The following is a 25,637-nucleotide window of genomic DNA, read 5'->3' on the forward strand; positions in this document are numbered from 1 at the left end:
AATGGGACCTTGTATCATTGTCTAAAGGATAGAAAATTTTTGGTTCTAAATGGGTGTTCAAAAGGAAGATGGGTTTAGATGGAAGCATTAAGAAGTATATAGCATGATTGGTTGCAAAAGGTTACTCCTAGGTTGTAGGAATTGATTATGGTGAAATTTTTTCTCCTATAGGAAAAATGACATCCATTCAATTTTTACTTTCTATTACAGTAGCTTATGATCTAGAAGTTGAGCAGATGGATTTGAAAACAACTTTCCTTCATGGAGATTTAGAGGAAGAAATTTATAAGACACAACCAGAGCACATTTTGGTGAAAGGTAAAAGTCATTTGGTTTGTAAATTGAAGAAATCCTTGTACGGTTTAAAACAAATTTCTAGGATGTGGTACTAGAATTTTGATATATATGTATTGAGTTTGGGATTTGTGCAATCCAAATCTGATCACTATATATACTACAAGTTTGATGGTGATTATTTCTAGGTTATTGCTTTATATGTTGATGACATGTTGTTTATTGGCAAAGGAAAAGGTTTGATTGTGGAATTAAAATCGCATCTCTCAGCAAAGTTTGAAATGAAAGATCTTGGTGCAGCAAGGTACATTCTAGGAATGGAGATTATAAGAGAGGGACAAAAATAAAAGTTTTAGCTAGGCTGGAGTAAGCATGTTGGTAATATTCTCAGAAGATTCAATATGAAAGATTCTAGACCATTGAGTTTTCTTGTTACTATGGGAACAAATCTTTCTAGCTCACAATATCCTTCATCCCCATTGGAGATGGAATAGATGAGTCAAGTACCATATAAGAGTATTTTTGGAAGTTTCATGTATGCTATAGTCTATACAAGACCAAACATTGCCCAAGTAGTGGGAGTACTTTCTCATTACATGTCTAATCCACAAAGAGCACATTATGATGTAGTAAAAAGAGTTTTTAGATACTTGTAGGGTACCTTAGAGTACTCTATATGTTTCCATGGAATAGGGAATGAGCATTCCTTAGATATTCAAGGCTATGTGGATTTAGACTAGGCTAGTGATGTTGATAGAAGAAGATCCACCAATGCATATGTGTTTACATTAGTTAGTGTTACAATCAATTGGATGAGAAACTGATAGGCTATGGTCACTTTGTCCACTACTAAGGTAGAGTATATTGTAGCTACTCATGCCTGCAAGGAAGCTATCTAGCTAAAGAGTCTGTGTTCAAATAGAGAGTTCAAATTGAGTGTAGTGATAATTTATAGTGACAGTTAGAGTGCAATTTTCCTAGCAAAGAACCTAATATTTCATGCTAGCCCCAAGCACATTGATGTACAATAGCATTTTGTGAGACATATGGTTGACAATGACAAGGTGAAGCTAGAGAAGGTGGAGACTTTGGTGAATGTTGTTGATGCATTAACTAAGCCCGCAAGCATAGTAAAATTTAGATTGTGTTTAGATTTTATTGGCCTCTCATCCCCTAGAAATTAAGTCCATGACACTTTGGATCCCTTAACTCTTGTAAGGTGTTTTACAAGTGGGAGAATGTTGAGAATTGTGTCTCAACCTTGCAAGCTTTTTCCAAAAAAATCTAGAATTTGTTTGTGGTAGTTTTCGACATGTTTATGAGTTGGAAAAAGGTGTATGAATTGTTTAAAATGTGTCTTGACCCTAGAAAAATATAGGAGGGCTATTTTTAGAGTATAAACAACTCATTGTATGACTTTTATGAGGGTGTAAACTAGAGGACAAAATTATGGACAAAAATTCTATTCTTTGAGCTACAAATGACAAGTGGGTAACATGTGACATGGTTGTTTTGGCCATGGTTTTCGGCCAATGGTTTTGTAAGACCACAAGTGATTTCCAAGTTGTAAATCAGTGTAAAAGGAGGGCCTGGGAGGTGTTTGAATAATCAATTTTTATTTGCATAACTGGGTGCTAGAAGGAGTCTCTTTGAGTCTATGCCCAAGTTTGAGTTGTGGTGATGCGCTCCTGTAAGAACTTGCATTGCAAATGTATTGTAATGTTTTCAATTTGTGAATACATTGTGCAGGTTTTGGAGGGTGGGGTTTCCCCATGGTAATCATTTTGTTATGTATTCATTTTTATTTTGATTATATTGTTAAGCATTTCTTGAGATCTCAGCAATAGTTAGTTGAATTTTCATAATCATCCTCTCAAAGCTTAATGTAGGAAGTGATTCCATGCACCTTTGCTTCCTTACAAAATATACTTGAATACACTTGACATGGAGTGAGACTTAATATTTCTAGGTAGAAACTTATTGATATCCATACAAACACAAAGTATGGAAAAAATAAGGTGTTAACATCTATTGTGATCCTATCAATATAAAGAAAAGAAACAAGAGCATTGGCAACACCTCTTAGTATCTCTTCATCTCAATAATTCAAAGGAAACACAATGAACTTCACCCAAAGGAGATCTAGTTAGATTTTTCCTTGGAAGCATTGAATCCAAAAGTCCATCTTATCAAATAAAGGATACATTTCCAAAGATCCAATGCCACCCATATAAACCACAATTACTTTTGTTAAGGGGTTTAGAGGAGAGAAAGAATAAACCATTTGACATTTAAGATGCCTAAAGATGACAATCAAAACACTATCTTTTCAAAACTTATATATAAATTGCATCAATATTTATGTAAAAATTAAAATGAATATTTAGACAAGAGCCTCAAAACTTCCCTATAACAGTATACCCAATCAAGTAAAGGATTTTTCAACCAAGACATTGGGAACATCATTTCCTAGGAACTTGGTAACATAGGTTGAGAAAATAAAATGAGTACTAAACTTGAAGATAACCTCCCTAATGGATAACTCTTTTAGATCAACATCATTACTATTAAGATGGAAGAACTTGTTTCTCTCCTCACTTCTAGATAAGCCTTTTCCACATACTCCACTACACAATGGGACTGGCTTGTGATGTGCTTGGTCCCTTATCTACTTACTAATAAGTAGCTTTCTAAAATGAGGCTTGATTAGGAATTCCATCATTATGTTCTAGAACACATATGTTCTATTGTACTTAGGGAATTTTATGAGGATCAAGCATATTATCACTACCAAGGGTATAACATGACCAAAATTTTCTCCATGTTGGAGTTTGGTGGTCAACATGGTGGAAGTTCCCTAATGACTATGTGCATATTTGAAAACACATGTAGACACACTCCCGAAATATATTATTGAGATGAATTTCCTTTGACTCCCATATTGTCCCAATAACCTTTTAAAAAGTGACCATTCATGAAATGAGACATATTCAACTAGCAACTTACCATTCTAGACAACACCACATTTTGAAAACTATTAACTAATTAACCAATTGGATAGAGGCTCGAATGACAAGACTATAGTCTATAGATTGCAATAAATTATTTTTTAAACATCATTCCTTGATTAAGGTCTTGTTGAGCCTCACTAGCCACTAAGGGACCCATTCCATTGTTTATATAGTACAAGTTCTATTATGCATTTTCATGATTCAACAATGCAAAATCGGTCCATACCATACAAAATTCAATGGAAGAGTAGAATCATTCAATAAGATCCTAAAAATATACTAGTTAAAGCTTGTGATGTAGGTCATAGGAATTGAATTGATTGTGTTCTCATTGTACTCTGGGCTAACTACACCATGTCCAAGCACCTCACCAACTATACAACATTTTAGTTTGTATATAGAAAATTAGTTTCTTTGGCCGATTGAATGAAGACTTCTCTGAATTCCTCAATAGACCTAGATATTGCATTTCTAGAACTAGTTCTTGCATTTAATAATCCTCTAAAGATGAAATTTATTCCAACTTTGAAATTGTACTCCAGCATCATCCCTTTGGAGTTCTAGTTGAAGGAAGATTTGATCCAAAGGGAAATTTACCTCTGAATGAACTTCTATATGCTCCAATTCAAATCAAAACCAATGAACAAATCATTTTTTTAGAATGGGGATGACATGAATTAAGGAAAAAAATAGGGAACTCTACCAATTTCAAATTGTTTAACATTATTTACTTCCACAGTTTCACATCTAGGTAAAGAAAGTTTTTATTCAAAAGGAAACTTGCCTCCACATGAGCTACCATAATGTTCAAATCGATTCTTTGGGAACAGGATGACAAGGATTGGTAAAATAAATAGGGAAATCTACAAGTATCAAATTTATTAAAGCAATTTACTTCCACAAAGTCACATTTGTTGTCATTATTGTACCATGTTTCCCAAATTAAAACATTACTATTAGATTTTATGTAATTATGCTCATGATCATCATAGTCCATGTCAAACTGAATTTTCTTAACCATATATTCTACTTCCAATGAAATTTCTAAAATAATATCCTCTCCTATCTCTCCCTTAGACCTAATGGTAGACATTTTGATTGAGCTCCAAATTTTCCTACATAAAAAGAATTTCCATTTCACTTGCTTCCTCTTCCATCCCCTAAGATTCATGACTCATCATTATTCAAATTTCTATAAGAAAAAGTCTAGATTCAACAACCCTTTTCAAGAAAATAGCACAACACTAGAACCTTTAAACAAGCCTCTCAAACCATAGGTAATTTCAATCTCTACATCTCTATATCCTTGATGGGATCAAGCTTGTATATATATTCTAGTTCATCATCTGAAATAGGTATTGATATCTAAGGCCAATGAAGTCCTCAAAATAAGATCTTCCAAATTTTTTGGAAGGCAAAAATCATGATCTATTGGTATAGGCTTCACAGATTCTGCTCAAATTTCCCATAATCTTTATATGAAGATTTGCTTCATGTCTACTAGTTTTAAGTATCCTAACTAATATGCCAATCCTTATATGTTGAGAACTATTCAAATAATAGGGAGGAACCAGTTATTAATAATTCAATAGATCTTATAAAATTGATGGACGTGACTATGTAGAGAGCATACATTTGTTCCTTTTTGTAAGTGGAAGTGTGATGGATTCTTTTGGAAGTGGTGTCCTTTGGTTGTAAAGAACATCAAGATGGTTTTTTGACAGATCAAGAGCCACAAAGATATGAAGGAACAAATGTATGATTGACTCATGGGATAAGTTTTAGGATGTTGAAACATATACATTTTGGTAAGTTTTATTTCCATTCACATAGCATGGTGCATAGATAAAAGGGATAATGAATTTGATTGTTTAGAATGTGATTGCAAAGAACTAATGTACTTGTTTGTGGTCAGGATTGTATGACTCTCAATGTATATCAGTTTGATGTGTGATCAACAATATCTCTAAATTGAGAAGTGAGACCTAATAAGAATTAGATATATTAGATTTGGAACGTAAACAACTATGATATAATTGGCTTAATTTTTTGTAGTTTAGTTCAAGGAAAGTGATAGAATAGACTAGTTATTTGGCCTTAACTTCAAGTTGTATAAATAAGTGGATATTGATAAAAGGACAATTAACTAGATGATGAATCAAGAATGCCTCAAGAATATAACCTATTGATGAGGTTAAAGGGATAAGTATGGATCCTAATGAAAATAACACTAATGCCTCTACATCAAATTTCTTTATTTTTGAAACTTTCTATTAGACCATATTCAAGGTTTTTGAACAAGACACCTCAAACCACATATACTTAACCCTTTAATACTTTTTTAAGCTTTAAGCATTGTGATGTCCCTGGTGTAGTCCTATATATTGAATTTTTGGAAAAAGTTCTCAAATATGCAAAAGTATATTAGCAATCAATAAATAGTAAATATGATCATTGTCAATGCTATAAACTCCATGTGATGGAATCTATCTTAAGTCATCTAAAATTTCCTACATACTATTGTAAAATAAGTCTGATGGGATAAATTAACTTGAATATGCAACGATTTGTTATGCCTATAATGATTGATGTCAATCAAAATTGATCGGGGCTATGGTTCACATTACTTGTTCTAGTATTTTTTATTGGTAGATTAAATTGAACAAATATAAAAGATATATGACTATGAAGGTAATAAAATTATTTCTATTCCCAATCCTTATCATTTCATGTGGATGGAATTTTTGTTTCTATAAATTTGGAAAGACCTTTAACTAATTTCAATTCTTTCTTACTCCTAGTTGGAAATATCTCTAAGTCTAAATCCTTATTTTTGTTTGTTTCATTTCTACATGTTTTTTCAGACATGAACCTTTCTTGGAATATCTTCTATTCTATGACTTTCTCATAATACTCTGAAGAGATTTTGTAATTCATTTTTTTCTATGTATTATTATGCCCTTCAACATAGCTACTAGCTTTTTTTCTTGTATCTCTCTATTATAATATTTCTTTATCTAATAATCAATCCTATTGATTTGCCAACAGTTATGAGATAACTCACTACCAATTTGGAGAAAATTAATGTTAAATTTTGTGTAATTTGTTACCAGCCTAAGATGATTTTGCTACCAAGTCTTAGATACTATAGTTTTCTGTCAACTAATGGATATAATTTTCTATTAGGTATCCTAATATCTAATATGTCAATCCTAATTATATAAGTAATATGTTGAGGACTATTCAAATAATGGACGGGAACTGATTATTAATAATTAAATAAATTAAATCTTATGAAATTAATGGACGGGACTATGTACAAAGCATATGTTTGTTCCTTGCTATAGGTTGCTTTTTTTTTTATGCTTTTGAAAGTGGTCTCCTTTGGTTCTATAAAGAACATCAAGTTTTTTTTACTAGCCTAGTGTGACAAATCAAGAGCCACAAGGATATTAAGGAAAGGATTACATATATGGTGGTGATCAATCTTAGTATGTAGATACAATACTATCATAACTTGTGATAGAGGTCCAAGTTGTTGAAAAAATGGCTTTTGGTAAGGTACATTTCCATAGACATAACATGTCAAGAGAATGATGGGTGCATGGAAAAAAGTGCTAATGAATCGATGGTGTAGAATGTTATTTCAAAGGACTAATATAATTGTTTTTGGAGGATGACATGACTCTCAAGGTAAAACATTTTGATGTATGATCGACAACATCTCTAAGTTGAGGAGTGAGACCTTATAGGAATTAGATTTGTTGGATTTAGGATCTAAAAAACTATGATATGGTTATGGCTCAAAGTTCTTATAGTTCAATTAAAAGAAAGTGACAGAATAGACTATTGATTTTTCTTTAACTAGAAGTTGTATAAATTACTGGATATTTATAAAAGGACAATGAACTGGGTAGTGAATTAGGGAGTCTCTCAAGAATATAAGCTATCGATAAGGTTAAAAGGATAATATTGCATTCTAATGAAGAGAACAATAATGTGTCTACATCAAATTTCTTTGCATCTAACAGTTTCTATTAGACCATATCCAATTTTCTAAACATCACAACTCAAAACCCATATACTTAACCCTTCAATTCTTTGTAAGATTTAAGAATCTCCATGTAATTCATACCCATTTTGTGCCTATCTAGTATTCCAATGCTTATATCCCAGATCTCCTCATTCTAATACTACCATTATGAAAAGATCTTGCAACAACATTTTATCCTAAAGTGAGTAGAGAAGCGTGAAGTGATTTAGCAAGTTATTTGACCAAGCATAGGTGGTAGTAAGCTATCTTAATGATGACAAGAGAGTAATGTGGTAGAGTTGATCTTGTATTTTTCTATATAGGTGAAGTACATGTGTATTGTAAGTTTTATGTTAAGGGGTGTGGAAGGTTTAAAAGATACTCACATGGTGAGGCATGGTTGTGTACCCAAGATAAAGTATTAGGGGTAGTATTCAGATAAATAGATAACTATCATCCATGATAGAAAAGGGTATAAAATATCATTATTAAAGCTTGGAACTATTAATAGGAATTACAAAAAGGCGTAGACAAATACCTAAAATTGGAAGAATCGGAGTTGAATGAGATGGGTAACGTTAGTAGGATGGAGAATGTCCCTACATTGAATTAGGTAGAGAGTATACTATCATAGATTTTGTGTAGGTGTATGTGAGAAAATAGTCTTTCTATTACCATGGTTGAGGACATGTATTTCCTTGAATTAATGTATAACCTACTATTTTTGATACCATCACAAAGCCTTCATTCCTAATCATTTCTCATCATGACCCTTGGAGGCATTTTTTATAAGCCTTACCTTGTTTTAGTAGAAATATTGATAGTTACATGCTTTTTTATCAACCTTATGCCACTAATAGATTTTTTGAAAATATCCAGTAGTACACTAATATACATGCCAAAAGACATGACTTGAATATGCTTGATCAAATGTCAATAGCTATAATGGTGAAAACAAATCATATTCTTTGGTTGTATCTAAACTTCCTTAGTTAGGATTTCACTCTTCTATTCATGTTGTGAAGTGATTCACCTAGACTGGATGGAAAATATCATAATGAAACATGTCAAGTGTATGAAGAATGAAATGCAAGCTACAATAGGCTATTTTAATTATAAGTTGTAGGGGTCTAAAAAACACAATAATTTAGTAGGACACATGCCTTCATTAAATGGACCTGCTAGTAATGAAATTTATATTTGATTTTTTGGTTGTAAACTTTTACTATATGAAGACCTTTACCTTTCATTGTCAGTTATCATTTACAATTTCATTTTCTATTGATCTATTTCTCATGATAGTCACATGGAGTGTTTCGATGTGCGTCAAGGGATTCTCTTTACCTATATAATATAATGATCGCAAAATACTATTATTGGCATAATTGTTTACCTTCATTTTTTATATCAAAAAGTTTCTACAGACAACTTATTTATTGGATCCACCCTCATAGATTTGAGTCCAAGAATCTGAAATGAAATATGGAAATTTCTTTTAATTTATACTTGTCATTAGTATATCAAGACTCTTTCCAATTTGGAATGTCATAGGTTAGCCACTCTTCTAAGTAATATTTTTTTGGGGGCGTGGTTTGATGTAGGTTTTGGTGTCTTATTTTAGCAAGAGAGTTTTAATGAAAGATATACATTCTATCTACAAAAAAGGCAATCATATTTTGGCACAACACATTTTCTACCCCTGTAAGGGTCAAACCTCTTTGAGTAAGGTAAAATTTCCATGATTATTCATAATTTTATTAATAATACATAGAAACTAGAAATTATTCATAATTTGTCATAGGCATCAGTAGAAATAGAACCGCTCTTCTAAATTGTACACTACAAGATAAAATTAGGATAGTCTACTTGAATTTTTTTATCATAAATTATATTAGTCATTAGATGATCATTAGCACAACTCAATGTGGAGATAAAACATGTTTGCACCTTGGAATAACTTCAAACATAATCACAAGATTTCATAAATAATGGAGATGGCCTTTCCTAATTAGATGCCTATTTATTTCTTGAATAATCATACATCAGGAATCAACCTTTCTCAACAATAGATAGTTTCTATATATTTCTTAAGATGCATTTGAATTGTGAGCAAAGAATTGAATCTTTTATTCCATTTATCCAAATAGCTATATGAGCTTGGCAAGATATATAGGTATGTAGGAAAATTTAAGTTTCTAGGTATACAAATATAACAAGATGACAAAACAAGAGCTTCATGGATTCAACAAAACTTAAATTTACAATTCATTTTTTTCCAATTTTTCTAGACCCTTTATTTATTATAGATAAATGAGTGATACCATTAAAGCAATAACTCTTATAACAATTAATGAATTTTTTTATAGCTCAATGCTTTTACAAGAAAAATCCTATCTCAAAGAACTCTCCCATGGAGAAGGTGAACATCATTGAAATCTTAATGTCCTATTAAAGATCATTATTCCAATGGATGCATAGATTGAGTGATGTTGAAATTTAAAGGTAGGGTAATGAGAAGTTTTATGTTTTCGTCATTCTATGTTTATTTGAAGGTGTTAGAATAGTTACTTTGAACTCTACAAAATAAATTTATTACATTTTTACAATGTCATATTGGATATTTTTACAAAACCTTTGTTCCCAGCCCAAGCTATTAGAAAATACACCATAACATATAATAGAGTGTACAAAATAATGCCAAGATGCAACATAATATTGCCAGAGCAATGTCTTATGGCTAGGTGCAAGCCCAACCATATTAGAGGAAGAACATGGATTCATAATTGATCTAGAGCCTTCTACAAGGAGCTTGCAATATTAGGATGGATTGTCAGAAAAAGTGGACTCAACAAAAAATGGATGTTGGGCATCTTTTGTCAGCACTTCAAAGAAGCAAGTAGAATAGTTAACCAATCAGCAACTACTAAATGAAATGTGGGGTAGAGCATTACTAACATGTCCATTTGTTCATATAGACTTAACATTCTAAGCAACTATGAATATCTCTTTCCTTGAAATCTTTTTATTTATGACATGTAATTTCATTTAAGTTTTTGGAGATATAGTTAGTCATGACATGCCCTGTTCCTCAGTAGTGGGTGAATCTGACATAAAACAAAGCAAAAAGATCCTTACAAAGAATCAAGACCTTTAATCTTCACTAGATGTGTTTGAGCATATAAATGATCAATATATTTCTCCTTTCTTGAAACATCTTGTATATGAAGGGCATTTACATCTTCTTAAAGTATTATGAGGTTAAGAGAAATAGTCACATTTCAACATTTTTAGGTGTAGTTCATTTTGTTACATGCAAAATGTAAGAGGCCCTTCCATTAGTGGCTTCAAAGAATGAATTTTCTAAAATATATGATTCTTCTGTGAAAAAAAGTGGTGATAGATATCCTTTCTTGAATACTTTATGTAGGCAAGATTGTTTCTACATTGAAGAAATTTGAATTTGAGCACACAAATAGTTCTAGCATTTCACCTTGTGTAAGCATTATTTTAAGAAGTGCCATAAAAAAAATCATTTTTCATTGAACAAATCATGTGTAGATGAGCGAATTCAACACGTTAACCCAAAATGGTTTATCAAACATCCCCATTGAAGGTTCGTAGAACACCATAGTATTTACTCATTCATGAATCAATCTCAAGAAATAATTTTTAATATATTCTCATTATAGAAATGTGAATTAGTCAACTTAATTATCAACCAATAGGAATTCTTATTACAATAGTTATTTTTAGTGAAAATAATAGAATTTTCACTAACTATTTTCCATGGTAGAAAACAAAATAGACAAAAAAGTACTATGGAATTTTCTATAGCTATGTTAAGAATCTAGTTCCCCCTCTCAAAATATTACAATTCAATTTAGACAGAAATTGTACAATCCTTATCTAAGCTTCTAGGTCATATAAGGAAAGTGTTCTTTTACAAAATCCTTTCCAATGATAACATGACAAGAATATGGTCAAAGCAATGGGATTTTTACAAGGATTCTAAGAACCAATGTACAAATAATCATGTTATAAAGAAATGCCAACTGTTATATGGCTATATATTCCCATACAGAGAATAATAACCAAATAATATTTCATTAATAATCATCATATACATTAAAATTAATAAGCCTTAAGATATGGTAGGGATATGTTGTATAGACACAAAGTTTCATACCCAATGATGGAACCTATAAATATTTATCATGAGAATTTATCTAAGGAAAGAAGTTATAGATGAAAGGATCTTGATCTTTGAACCTTTAGTTGCTACATTGATAAGATAAACCTCACCAATAAGAAATGTCACCAAAATATTGAATAAATAACTAATAGTCAAATTATACCTCTACTCCAATATGAATAGCCAGTTCCTCTAAGCCCTCATCAACATTAGCTTTAATCTTCTTTGATTTAGGAATCACTTACCCATCATCTATTATAGAGTTTTAACCAAATTCTATTCCACCATTATCATACTATGAATTATAAAGAGCTATCTACAATAATTGTAACACAAATACAGATGGATGTGTTGCATGTTCCTTGGCTTGAAACCACGATGTTACTTCCACTTGGATTACTGTAGACACCTGGCCAGACTGAGTGCATGGAAGGAATGAAGGCTTTTGAAATGCATTTTTTTAAAGAAAAAATATGAAATCAAATGAATAACTCTTGTTTTTTGCACAAGTGCATGCAAAACATGTAGGCTAGAGGAAAAACTCAACATTATGCATATCTTATCTTATTTAATCATACAAACATAAAGAGAAGACTGAGAAAACAGTTAAAATTTTTAATGACATGTAAATTTGAATTATAGATAGTACTACCTTATTCTAGAGACATTTCTCTCCAATAAATGTTTTCCCTTGTAGAGCTTTTGAAGCAATTTAAGTCTTCAAGAACCACAACCTGAAAAATGAATAATTGATAAATATGAACAGAACTTGATGGAACTGTTTACAAACTTATCTGTGTTTCCATCTCCTAAATTGGACATTTGATTTTATAACTTTGAATCAGATTACTTCTTTAATGTTTGTATGAATTTTCAACAGATTCCTTAGGCCTGAATATTGGGCATCTTTTTTTATTGATTAATAATTTATTAGCACTAAATGCATTACAACTAAAGTAGATTATTCTTCCACCAATGCAATTGTGAAGAAATATAGTTTGTGTATGATTGAAAGGCCCAACTACAGTAAACATTTCCCAGCCACTATAAGAATCCATTCTTCATTTGCAGTTTTGATGTGACTTTTGAGATAAATGGAAAATAAATATCGTTGACATCAACCCTACACTACAAACAAATTAAATAATTCTTTCCCCAATACAATTGTGAAGAAATACAGTTTTAGTAAGATAGCAAGGCCCAACTAAAAAATAAATACAGCCACTATAAAAACCCATCTCAGATTGGCTAATTGATTGGTTTGCTTGGTGGAGTTTATGTATCTATAGAGCGGGTCATCAGAAATTGTTGGTACAATAAATTGGATTGGGTAAAATGGATCTTCAAACAAGGTAGATAGAACATGTTGAAGATCTAGAAAGTTTTCCACTCTTATTCTTGATATAGATGCAAGTCAAGGTAAGCTTATGGTTATTATGCATATATAAGAATATAAAAACTTACATCATCTGAATTGTACTTGTGTGTATTTTGGTTTCAATAAATTTCCTTCTATGTTATATTTCTGAATAAAATTTGAGAACAATGTATCTAATGCGACTAATTGTTGGATCAAATGACATTGAAATTTGTAGGTTCCCTTTCAAGTTATATCAACGAGAAAAAAATTTCAACTTTTGGATCCAAGCCTTCAGTGTGTGCACATCATTTAACATGAACTAGTTAAGGTATACTTATTATTTTTTGAGTTGTCTTCTGCAGTTTAACATTCTCTTATGCACAAATTTGTTTTTTGTCATTGAATCTATTCTATTCCTATTGTAACTAGCAAATATGTGCCAGACTAAGGATCTTTTTCGCTTATCGCTGATCCAAAGACACCTCGAAAAACTTGTAGGCAATTGCTTTCATGAGGGCTTGACATCAGCTTTAACAATGGTTGACCATATTATTGAAATGGAGGTATTGAAACAAGTTTATCAGTTATGTATGATATAGCTTTAGGTATTGTGGTTTTAATTCAAGTTTTGACAAGGAAAATGCATAATGTGCATTGTAGATGAACTACATCAATACTCCACATCATGAATTTATTGGTGGAAGCAAATAATGGAAGTTGCAAGACAACAACATCAGTCTCTAGTGTTGTCAATCCCAAAACCTAAAGCCAAGGTTTGTTTCGAGTATCACATTTTCACTTTAGTTGGGTAAGTCGTTAAGGTTATTTATATGGAATTGTGATATTGGTTTTGTCTTTTGCTAGTTAAGACTTTGATTCTTGAATCAGGAGAATGCTGATTTTAATCAATTGCCAGCAACATATTAAGCTCAAAAGTTACCAGTTATACTTGCAAGAGCCAGTCCATCTCAATTTATCGCAAACCATGTATGTATGGAACTGTATTGGCCCTTTTCCTTATTATTTTTCATCAAACTGATTATATTTTCTAACTACAAAAGCAGGTTAGAAGGCACAATAAATTTGGAGCTAATGACATTTAGTGTATTCGTCTGTGTTCATTACTTACATATTTCAGTTTCTCCTTTGCATTTGGAATGACCTTCCATTTAATTTGATTTATCTTTCTCTTAATTCAAAGAAACTTCTTCAGACATGATAATATCAATAGCGTATGCATTTCAAGGAAGTTGGAGTATATCTTCCATTTTTGAGCTTATGGAGGCAATTCCATCAACAAATGGCAAGGCAATTGCATCAACTAATGGTGAGGCAATTCAATCAGCTAATGGCAAGGAAGAAATTTCATCTTCCAATGATTGGGAAGCAATCTCATCTGTTAATGGCCAGAATTCAAGCCCATATACTAATGATGAGCAGTCAATTATATTCCATCTGCTGATGATAATTCAAGTGTAAATTCTAATTGTAATCATGCAACCAATTTCCAGCCAATACATAATATGGGTTCCATCCGCATATCTTCCATAATTCAATTGAAAGAGGTAAATTGATACAAACATACATGCTTTCATAGAAGTGAATTTTGGTAACTTGAAATGCAGGTTTAAGTGTTTCCATTTAGAATGTAGCTAAGTTTTTTTTTATGCATCCAGCCTCCTGCTGTATTGAAATTCACTGAAGCACAAATAGAGTATTTAGCCATTGGGATAGTAGTGACTAAAATACTTTTGAGGTCTTATTATGATATTGTTATAAAAAATGTGCACGACCGAGTACCTAAGGCAATCATGCACTTCTTGGTAAGGAATTTTTTTGATATAATTTTTCCTTCATTTCCATTGGTTTGCAATGTCCATCGTGATTGATTGAGCTGCTTAAATATAGCTTATTTTCTTTAATGTACCTTGGAGTTTCTTATTCTTGTTAAAAAGGGATTGTCCTGATGTGGTTCTATTGTGAAGTTAGTTTCTTGAAAATGCTTTCAAGTTCGAAAAGGTTAATTTTTACTTTTTGTATATTTAAAATTCAAGAAATTGAGAATTGGGATGATTTTTAACGAGGAGAACCAGGATGAGGAGCTTTGAAGAACATGAAATTTTAAAGTTTGTATTCATATAAATTCATCAGATTCCTTTCCTAAAACTTATAAGAAAAAAGGACTTAAAGAAAGAAATTATAGGTCAACAAGACGCAAGAGTACATTGCTAAAGTTTTAGGAAGAGAAATGCTAGGGGGCCCTATAAAGGGGAAGATATAAAAACAAAAGGAAAATATTCCTATGATGCAAGAGCATCTAGGTCCACAATCAATATTGCCAAAACATTTTAGATTTTTCTAATTCAGTTTTTATGGTATCTCTTTCTTGTTAGTTAGTTTTTTATTATTGTTTCGAGAGGAATTTTGGTTTCAAATGGACCAATTAAGGTAATTGTCTTGTAGAGGAGCCTAATGAGTACTCACAAATCAAATTTGGAAACAAATGGATAAAAATGAGTAAGTTATATTTTTGTTTGCAACTAGATTTGCATATTTCTATATGTAACTAGATTTGTAGAACTATAACTAGATTTTAAATTTCTATCTGTAAATGGACTCATAGGACTTCCAAGTTGAACAAAGCATAAATTGGAGATTATGTTAACAAGGAATTTAAATTTTTTAAAGAAAGGATAATTAGCCAAACAAGGTTGAAATTGAAACCTTCTCCAAACAATAGGCTCTGCAACAATCTTTTGTTAAGTCTCACTGCTCTTTTATTCTCTTTGAAATTCTGGGTTGGCTTCTACCAACTATGTGAAATTTTAGAGCCTCTTCCTTACATTCTTTGCCATTCTAAAAAGTCTTACTTTGTGTTAATAGATAGACCATAAGTTGTAGACTTATCAATTATATTAAAAAGAAGCCTACTTTAGATCAAATTTTGAGGAACCAAAACAATAGAAAATATATTGGGTTGCATACACATAGGAATGACTTCATAGTAGACAATTGTAGTTGCACAAATAATACATAAAATGCAAGGAATGTCCTAACATACCAAAATCAAAAGTAGTTATTGAAAACTTTGGGAGAATATGGATGCAAAAGTCCTCTGAAAACACCTAAACCTCCCCCACCAAGCCCATGCTCATCATATATCTCAACCCACATTGGTGATGTCTTGGAAACCAATAATATAATTTATGGCTACCTGAAATTCCAAGGCTAGCATGATAATTTTTAGGTAGAAGCTTAAATGCCAGCCCCATTTGATCGCCTAGCCTCAGGAGATTACCTAGTAATGATTTGTTAACAGTTTTAACATACTGAGAATTTTAATGTATTGAATGCATTCAAACACTATAACATAGCATTGAATTGTGAATTTGTACTTAGTAAGCTTATAGTAGGAAAATAAAGGGAAGTAATTGTGAATTGTCTTCTCCACTTGGAACATGATTTAAACAATCACTTCTTCTTATCAAATTCAATGTAATCAAGTGTCCATTTGTAGATTCCTCTTCCTAACTCAACCTATCTTCTAGATACTTTTGTTTTAAACATCTCAAATCTTCTTCATCAATCAATTAGATAGGACACTTAGATTAGATAGTAAACTGTCTCACCAACAAGGTTTGACATCAATGAAAACATAACAATTGTTCCAATTATGTTTCCATTAGTTTTAAAAAAAATTGGCCTATGAAAAAGGGATAAGATTGTTGGGGTGATTGTTTGTTTGAATTAAATTTCATAAATTTATTTATTTATCAATGAACACCAAAATAGAATTAAGACCCTAAATGGAAGATCATGCATGTGAATATACTTTAAAATACTCTATAATAGTTTTTAATATTTTGAGATATTATTTGTTGTAATTTGTGCACATATGGAGATAAATTCTGAAGAAAATAGAGATAGGGACATAGTTAGAATAAGAGGAGAGATGATTAAAAAGAAAAAAAATTGGAATATTTAGAATAACTGAGAGGCGGGGGTGAATCATTTATCCAAGGTCCAAATGTACAAATAAAAATTTTTAGTACTTAACAAATTCATATCCATATATCCATATCATGCATGCATCCATTAGATCTATTGACATAATAGTCAAGTTTGTTATTAGTGACATATACTTATTCAGAATATAAGTAACTACTGAGCTTATTGTATAGTTAATAGTGATAACCAAGCATTTTAGTTTCTACAAAGTTCTATAGTTGGTACCAAGTCCTTTTGAAAAATTTCAATTGGGGCTAAGTAGTTACTACTATGATAAAGATTAGTAGTGAAAATTGAGTACCTCAGTGTATGCCGAGTTTACCAGTGCAAACCAAGTTGAGCAGTGCTTATCAAGTTCATAGTTGATGTGATGTAAATCTAGTGTTGACTGATCCACTCAGTGTTAACCAAGTGATTCAGTTTATACCAAGCTCAAAGTGATAGCATTAACTGATCCATGTAGTGTGAATCAAGTGATTTAGTTTATATGCCAAGTTTTGCAGTATTTGTAGAGTCATCAGTGCAGACTGAGTTCAAGACTACTTGGAAGTGATTATCTACCAAGTGCAAGATGATGTCAATCATTGATAATGGATGTTGAGTATTAGAACCTCACCGAGTCAATCTTCAGGACCCGAGTTTCTACACTTTGGCTAACTTTGTAATATTTGTGAAAAATTTTATTGTGGCTAACTTTGTAATTTTGTAATTATATTGATATGTGTGTGTGTGTGTGTGTGTGTGTGTGTGTGTGTGTGTGTGTGTGTGTGTGTGCGTGTGCGTGTGCGTGTGCGTGTGCGTGTGCGTGTGCGTGTGCGTGTGCGTGTGCGTGTGCGTGTGCGTGTGTGCATGTGTGCGTGTGTGCGTGTGTGCGTGTGTGTGTGTGTGTAATTTATTGTATCACATCCAAATAATCGAAGAGAAGTAATGTGAAATTATATGAAATGTAATCGAATGAAAGGAAAGCAATCAGAGAAAAGCAGGAGAGAAAATTACAAAGGCTACAATAGTATACAAAGCAACAAGGATTCATCTATCACGTCAAGGTGATTTGTACACTCAAAGGAATCTCATTAAGCAAACCAAGTTGGAGATCAGAGATCAACTATTGTTTCATCTTAATGGGTGGATCAGTCAAATCCCTTAACAAGGTAGGCCTAATAGTCTTCTGTAAATCTCTTTACCAAGTGCATACTTCATTGTATGTTTGTAAATCATTTAACAAGGTGCATGTAGTAGTCCTTCTTGCTCTTAATAGGGTAGATCATTAGAAGTGATCATTGTAAGCCTTAACTAGCCAACTTTATACTATAATACTAAAGCTTGTGGGTATCATCTCCACCCTAGTTTCACTTTATATTTGGAAGGTTTCTAGGTCACCAAATCTTGTGTGTTGAAGTGTTATGTATTCTTTCATGTTTTCAGTTTCTCATGCATACAAATTAGATTAGAATATATGTGAAGGATTAATTGGTGATTGAAGCTCAAATTTTATAAGTTACTGATTCACTCCTCCCTGCTCAGTAACTTACCCTTTCATTATATTTCCAACAAGGTGATCCAATACCTTAAACTTTGTAAGTTACTATCCTAGGTCAAATCAACTTTGCATAAATATAAACATGAAACATCATAGATTCAATCACACATTTGGCACAAGGATTTAACATTGAATCCCACTTTGGGAAAAACCACTAGTAATATGCTACCAATTTTCACTCTTCTAATGTGAGCCTTTTTAGGAGCAGACCCTGTTAAAGGTTACAAAACACACTATTAAATGTGACATTGATTAAAGGATTTCAACCAACTTGTTAGGAGTGAGAATTATAAGAGGACTTTATAACATTCCATTAGATGTCACCCTATTAAAGGATTTACTCATGACTATTAGGCTAATGTTAATCAAAAGGATTTATCCAAATTGAAACAATTCTTAGAGAGTACTAGTAGGACTTCTTTTGATAACAAAATAACTCGCTTGTAGATTATAGCTATCTATTTAGGTCTTCATTTTTCTTGGCATTAAATCTCCTTGATCTCTGATAGCTTGTTCACCCTTTCAAGCCTTCACCTCCTTAAGCCTTCATGCTTGGTATGCCATTTGGAGACCCATTCCTTAAGCCCTCATATGAAACAATACCACTCTACTCCTTATGCTGTTTTCTAGACTTCAACCACCTTGAACAACCATTTCTTTTATCTAAGTATCCTAATAAATAGGGAATTTATATCATTTTTTGCTTAATTAAAATCATCCATTTTAGAGTTAGGTTAGATTCATTGAATCTAACTATCTTTCTATTTTTTTCTTCCTCTAGAAAATAGTTTACCTTGAATTTTGTACCTCCAGCTCATCAAGCTTTTCGTACATATGCTTCACACAATTCAAGAAAACAACTATGTTGGCTTAGATTCTTGAAATATTTGATCAAACTCTTTATGTTGTCAATTGGTAATAACTAGCTTCTTATGCTCAACCAACACTAGGCTTCTCAACATGAATTGAGTCTTCACTTAGCTAATATTGCCATTTACTAGTGCTTGGTACATACTATATTTTGCTATTGCTTGGCAAATATTGTTTTCTTTACTTGACACACACTAAACTATCTTTTTTGGACTCATACTGAATTTATGCTCAACCTAAACTAGATTTACTCAGATCACACTATTCTCTCAATTAGGCTTAGTAGACAAAATTTACATTTCTTCTTCTTCTTGACTTTGCTTAAGTATCCTTTCAGTTTAACCTTCAATAGATAAACAATACACTATATCATCATAGTATTATCTTGTCTTAGTGCTCCTTTTATACACCATATTACTCAACCTTTCTCTAGGTACTCTTGTTATCCTCTCTTCTTGAAATCCTCTTCATCAATCAAATGATAGCATTCAAACTAAAGCAAGCAATTGTTTTACCACTGAGTAGAAGATTTGATATTAGTGACAAAATAATGATTGTTTCATGAATATTTCTCATTTCTCTACTTCCATAATCTTATTTTCTCAACAATCTCTTTCTTTGGGATTGATGGAAAACCAATACCAACAACAATACAAAAAATAAACTTAGTCATTGAAATCTCTCCCTCTATTAGGTTACTATGTCCTTTACAATTTTACTTCTTTCTATCCTCCCTCTTTACTAATCTTCCAAGAATCTTTGGAGTCTCCCTCTTTGTTATGTCTCTCTAGTTATATCTCCCTTATGGTTCCATCTCCCTTTTCACTCAATATCTCTGTTGTAGCTAACTGACATTCTGTCTCTTTGAAAACAATGCCAAAGACTTATCATTTCTTCATGTATATATATATTTAATTTAGGTTCTCCCTCTATCACCTTGCATCTGACCGTAAATCTTTTTTTTTAGCTCCAACTTTACTTTAGGTAGGTCCTAAAGTAAAATCCTTTGCATCAAGTTGTTAGATATGCCATTCAACTTAGTTAATGAAGGGCACTACTCTTGCTTCTCAAGTACCTTGGGATAGAGGTAACACCCCTAGTTTACCTCTTAGATATTCATGAGCATCCTTAGCTAAAGCCTTTTTGAATATATCATCTATTTGTTTGTTTGTCTTGAATCGACTTTCTCAAATAATGATATTTTATTGCAATGTCTTTTGTCTATGTATACATCACAAGGTTCTTTGATATGTTTCTAGTACTTATATTGCCATAGTAGATTACAATAGGTTATGTGATTTCCTCCTTCATTCATTCGAGTAACTATTTAATCCACACAACATTGGTACAATTCACTACAACAACCACATATTCAACTTTAGTAGTAGATTGTGAAATACAATTTTGTTTCTTACTAGTCCATGAGTCTAATAATTTTCCTATGAAAAATGCTCCACCACCTATGCTTTTGTTGTCATCAATATTTCTAGTCCAATTAGCATTAGTATAGGCTCTCAATTCAAGCTTATCATTCTTCTTGTATTATAAACCACAGTCTTTTGTCCCTTTCAAATATCTCATAATCCTTTGAACAACCATTAAGTGATTCTCCTTAAGATTTCCATAAAACCTTGCAACAATCCCAAAAACTAATGCAATATCAGGTCTGCTATGAACTACATATTGCAATTTACCAATCATAGACATGTACAATGTTTGATTTACCTTTGAAGAATCATCATTCTTGGATATCTTATTTTTAGTCACCATAGAAGTGCTAACTGGTCTTGAATATTCCATTATAAAAAAATTTAGGATTTCCTTCACATACTTGGATTGAGTACTATAAATGCCATATTTCATCTGATATACTTGCATTCCAACAAAGAATTTTATCTCACCAAATACAGACATCTCAAATTCTTTCACTGTTTCATTTACAAATGTCTTGCATAAAGCATTTTTTCCTCCAAATATGATATCATCAACAAATATTTCAGCTAGTAAAATTTCTTTACCTTCTTCTATCTTCAAATACAAGTTGCTTTTATCATCTATCTTCTCAAAACCAATCATTACAAGATAATTATGTTGCCTTTCATACAATACTCTGGGAGCTTTCTTTAAACCATATAAAGCTTTGTGTAATTTACACACCATGTTTCTATTCTTTGGATCAATGAATCCTTTAGGTTTTTCAATTTAAACCTCTTCTTCTAGTATCCTATTAAAAAATATAGACTTTACATCCTTTTGATAAAATTTGAAGCCTTTGTAATGAGAGTAAGAAAGAAAAAATCTTACTCCTTCCAATCTTCCAACTAGGGAAAATGACTCTCCATAGTTAATACCCTCTTCTCGTACTTATCCTTTGTAAACTAATATTGGATTGTTCCTTGTTACTTCACCATTTTCATCTAACTTTTTTCTATACACCCACTTGGTTTGAATAATATTCTTGACTTGTGGTCTAGTACAAGTTTATAGGTCTTGTTCTTCTCAATCAGATCAATATCTTCATTCATGGCTTCAATCCAATCTTCATTCTCTAATGCATCTTTCACTATTCTAGGTTTATACAAACTTATCAACCATGCCTCATTTCTCAAAGCATTCCTTGTCATTGGTCCATCTTCTCTTCCTCCAATGATTTTTCTACAAGATGATTTATTTTGGCATATTTTGATAGCCTTGTTTATGTTCTTATTTCTTCAGCAATAGGTCTTTCATGAAGTTCAATCTCAGGTTCATTGTGTACTTCTCAGTTAGTTAACTCAACATTCCTCTCTTGTAAATTAATCTCAACCTATGAATCTACCTCATATTCTAACTATAAATTGACTCCTACATGCAAATTGACATCCATTGTATGTGACTCGACAGTCATATATTCTTGTTGATTTACAACTTGGTTCTTAGTTTCATCAATCATGCCTTCATAGTAATACATAAAGGTTTTTTAGTCCTTAGGTTTCTCCTTTTTTTCATCTTTATGTACCTCTGTATATTCATCAATCTTTACACTTGCACTTTCCACAACTCTTTTAGTGTTAGTATTTAAGCACCTATAAGCTTTACTTCTTATTGAATATCTTAGAAATATACCTTCATCAGTTTTAGCATCAAATTTACCCTTATTTTTGCCCTTTAGAATATAACACTTTCTTCCTAATACATTAAAATATTTGACATTGGGTGAGTATCCATACCATAACTCAAAAGATGTAAGATTTTTACCTTTCTTAACTTGTACTTTGTTCAAGGTATAGACAGATGTAGTAGTAGTGTCTCTCTAGTATTTCAAAGAAACATTCTTCTCCATCATAATATCATAGCACAATCTATTAATGATTTATTTTTCCTTTCAACAATCCCATTTTATGGAGGGGCTCTAGGTCTAGAAGTCTATCTTTTAATTCCTCTATCATTGCAAAAATTCTTGAATTCATTTAAAGTAATTTATCCACCTCTGTCAGATCTCAAACATCTCAAGCTTTTACCAATTTCCTTTTAAACTCTCACTAGGTACCACTTAAACATTTGAAAAGCATCATATTTCTCTATTAAAAACATCACTGTCATCATCCTACAATAGTCATCAACAAATAGAATGAAATATGTGTCACATTTGTAGCTTTGCACATCATTTGGTCCACATAGATCAGTATGAACTAACTCAAGAATTTGATTAGAAGTATGAGTCTTGCTCTTAAAACTAGACTTTGTCATCTTGCCTGACTGACATTGTTGGTAAATCACATTATCTAGTTTCTTCAGTTTTGGAAAACCTCTGACTCTTTTCATCTTACTGATACTAGCCAAATTGTCAAAATTTACATGATATAACCTTTTGTGCCATAGCCCCACATCTTCAAATTGTAGAACTAAACAAGTTGCTTCACTCATGTCAAGATAAAATAGATTACCTCTAGATTGATCATAATTTCTAATGAGTTCACCATCAACATCACAGGTTTTTGGCCTTCTTGTGTTCAAATTAAACTTTACATCCTAAACTATTCAATTATGACACACTCAACAAATTATAATTAAGTCCTTCCACATAGTAATCATTATCACGTATGATCCTGTTTGTCAAACTTATTGATCCTTTACCTTTTATCAAATAGAGTGCATCATTTCCAAATCTAACACTATTTCCACTGTAATGCTCAAGGATTTAGAACTTACTTTTGTCTCTAGTCATGTGATGTGAAAATCCACTATCAATGATTCATCTATCTCCTTTAGTCATATAAGATACCAATGCAATTGCCTCGTCTTCATCAAAATCATCTTTAAAAGCAACATAGACAACTTCATCATCATGATCATCTGATCCATCAAATTCCTCTTCAACAATGTAGTAGGTTTTCTTTCCTTTGTGTTTATAGTCCTTAGTGCTCTCATCTCTTCTTGTTTAGTACTTGTCTTCATTTCTTTTATGTCTCTTCTCAAGGCATGTAGCAAGAATATGGCTGACTTCCTTATAGTTAAAGCATATGATAGGTAATTTACCTTTGTTTTTCCCTTTGCCTCTATGAAATCTTCTAGCCAACAATGCTTCAAGTTCTTATAGCTCTTCATCATTTGTATCACTAATACTAACAACATGTTTGACATTTTTTCCCTTTGTTTAGGTTCATCAAGTGTAATTTTAGCTTTTAAAGAAGATTCAAAATTTTTAGATTTGACATTATCAAAATTTGAAAGTTCAAAAGTTGTAAGTAGACCAACCAATCCTTCAAGGGTCAAATAACTACTAGATATACATCTTAGTTCTTGTATAGTAGAGACTCTAAGAACATAGATAGGGAGTAGTGTTCTTAATACTTTGTTGAGCACCATCTCATCTTCAATCTTTCCATTAGACCCTCTAATAGCATTGACAACATCTTTGATTCTTACATAATACTAAAAAATAATTTCACCTTCTTCCATTTTCATATCATTAAACTGTCTTCTAAGACTTTTAGATTTGGCTCTTAGTATATTCTTATCTCCTCCATAGATATTATGTCTATCATCCCAGTTACTTTTATCAATTTAATGTCTTCAAACTCTAAGTAGCTTAGGGAAGATGCAATCTCCAACATTGCCTAGTTATGTTCTTTCTTATCTTTCAGTTGTTGAGCAGTGACGGGTCCAACAATATCAACATACTCTATTGTGAAGGTTGACTAAGAAAAATTCCCAAGTCTACTTGGATGTAGCTTCATCAAGATTTTTCATGTAGGAAAATTATCCTTTTTTAACTTGGTTACCTCCTTTCTGTACATCTTGATCTTTAGCTATAAGTACCTTCAAATTGTTTTCTCACAGGCACCAATTGTTGGATAATTTAGAATAACTAAGAGGGGAGGGGGGTTGCATGAACTAGTTATCCAAGGTCCAAATGTAAAAATAAAATGTTTCAATACTTAATATATTCATATCCATATATCCATATCATGCATGCATTCATTAGGTCTTCCAATACCTTAAACTTTGTATGTTATTGTCTTAAGTCAAAATAACTTTGCAAAAATGTAAGCGTGAAACATCATAGATTTAATCACACATTTGACACAAGGATTTAACATGGAAACCCAATTTGGGAGAAACCACCTATAACATGCTACCAATTTTAAGTCTTCTTAAGTGAATCCTATTAGGAGCCAAACCTGTTAAAGGTTATAACACACACTATTAAATGTGAACTTGATTAAAGGATTTCAATCACCCTATTAGGAGTGATCCTTGTTAGAGAAATTTAGAACAGTCCATTAGAATTTCACCCTATTAAATGATTTACTCATGCATGTTAGGTCAACCTTAATCCAAAGGATTTATCCAAACTGATCAATACAATTGTGAGAGAGTAGTAGCATGACTTGATTTGATAAAAAAACAACTCACTTGTAGATTATAGATCTCTGTTTAGGTCTCCATTCTTCTTGGCATTCAATATCCTTCATCTTTGATACCTTGTTCACCCTTTCAATCCTTCACCTCCTTAGGCCTTCCTATTCCCAACATGTCATTTATCAATCCATTCCTTAAGCCCTCATATGAATCAATACCACTTTGATCCTCAAACTATTCTCTAGGCTTCAACCACCTTCAACAACCATTTCTTTTGGCTAAGTATCCTCTTAAATAGAGAATTTAGATCTTTTGCCACCTAATTACAATTGTCCATTTTAGGGTTATGTAAGATTAATTAAATCTAACCATCTTTCTATTTTTTTCTTCCTCTAGAAAATTCCTTTACAATCCTCATTAGAATTGAATCAAAATGGTTTACCTTGAGTTTTGTGCCTCCATCTCATCAAGCTTATCTTAGATAT

The 25,637-nt window shown here is 31.9% G+C and overlaps 1 pseudogene; it reads right to left on the reverse strand.

Moving 5' to 3' along the window:
- Positions 1-3,672: 3,672 nt before the first annotated feature.
- Positions 3,673-25,637, reverse strand: part of LOC149557837 (uncharacterized) — a 46,645-nt pseudogene continuing 24,680 nt past the window's right edge.

Source organism: Cupressus sempervirens, chromosome 5 (assembly GCF_028749045.1).
Source record: "Cupressus sempervirens isolate cs-2001-9-10 chromosome 5, ASM2874904v1, whole genome shotgun sequence".
Lineage (NCBI taxonomy): Eukaryota > Viridiplantae > Streptophyta > Pinopsida > Cupressales > Cupressaceae > Cupressus > Cupressus sempervirens.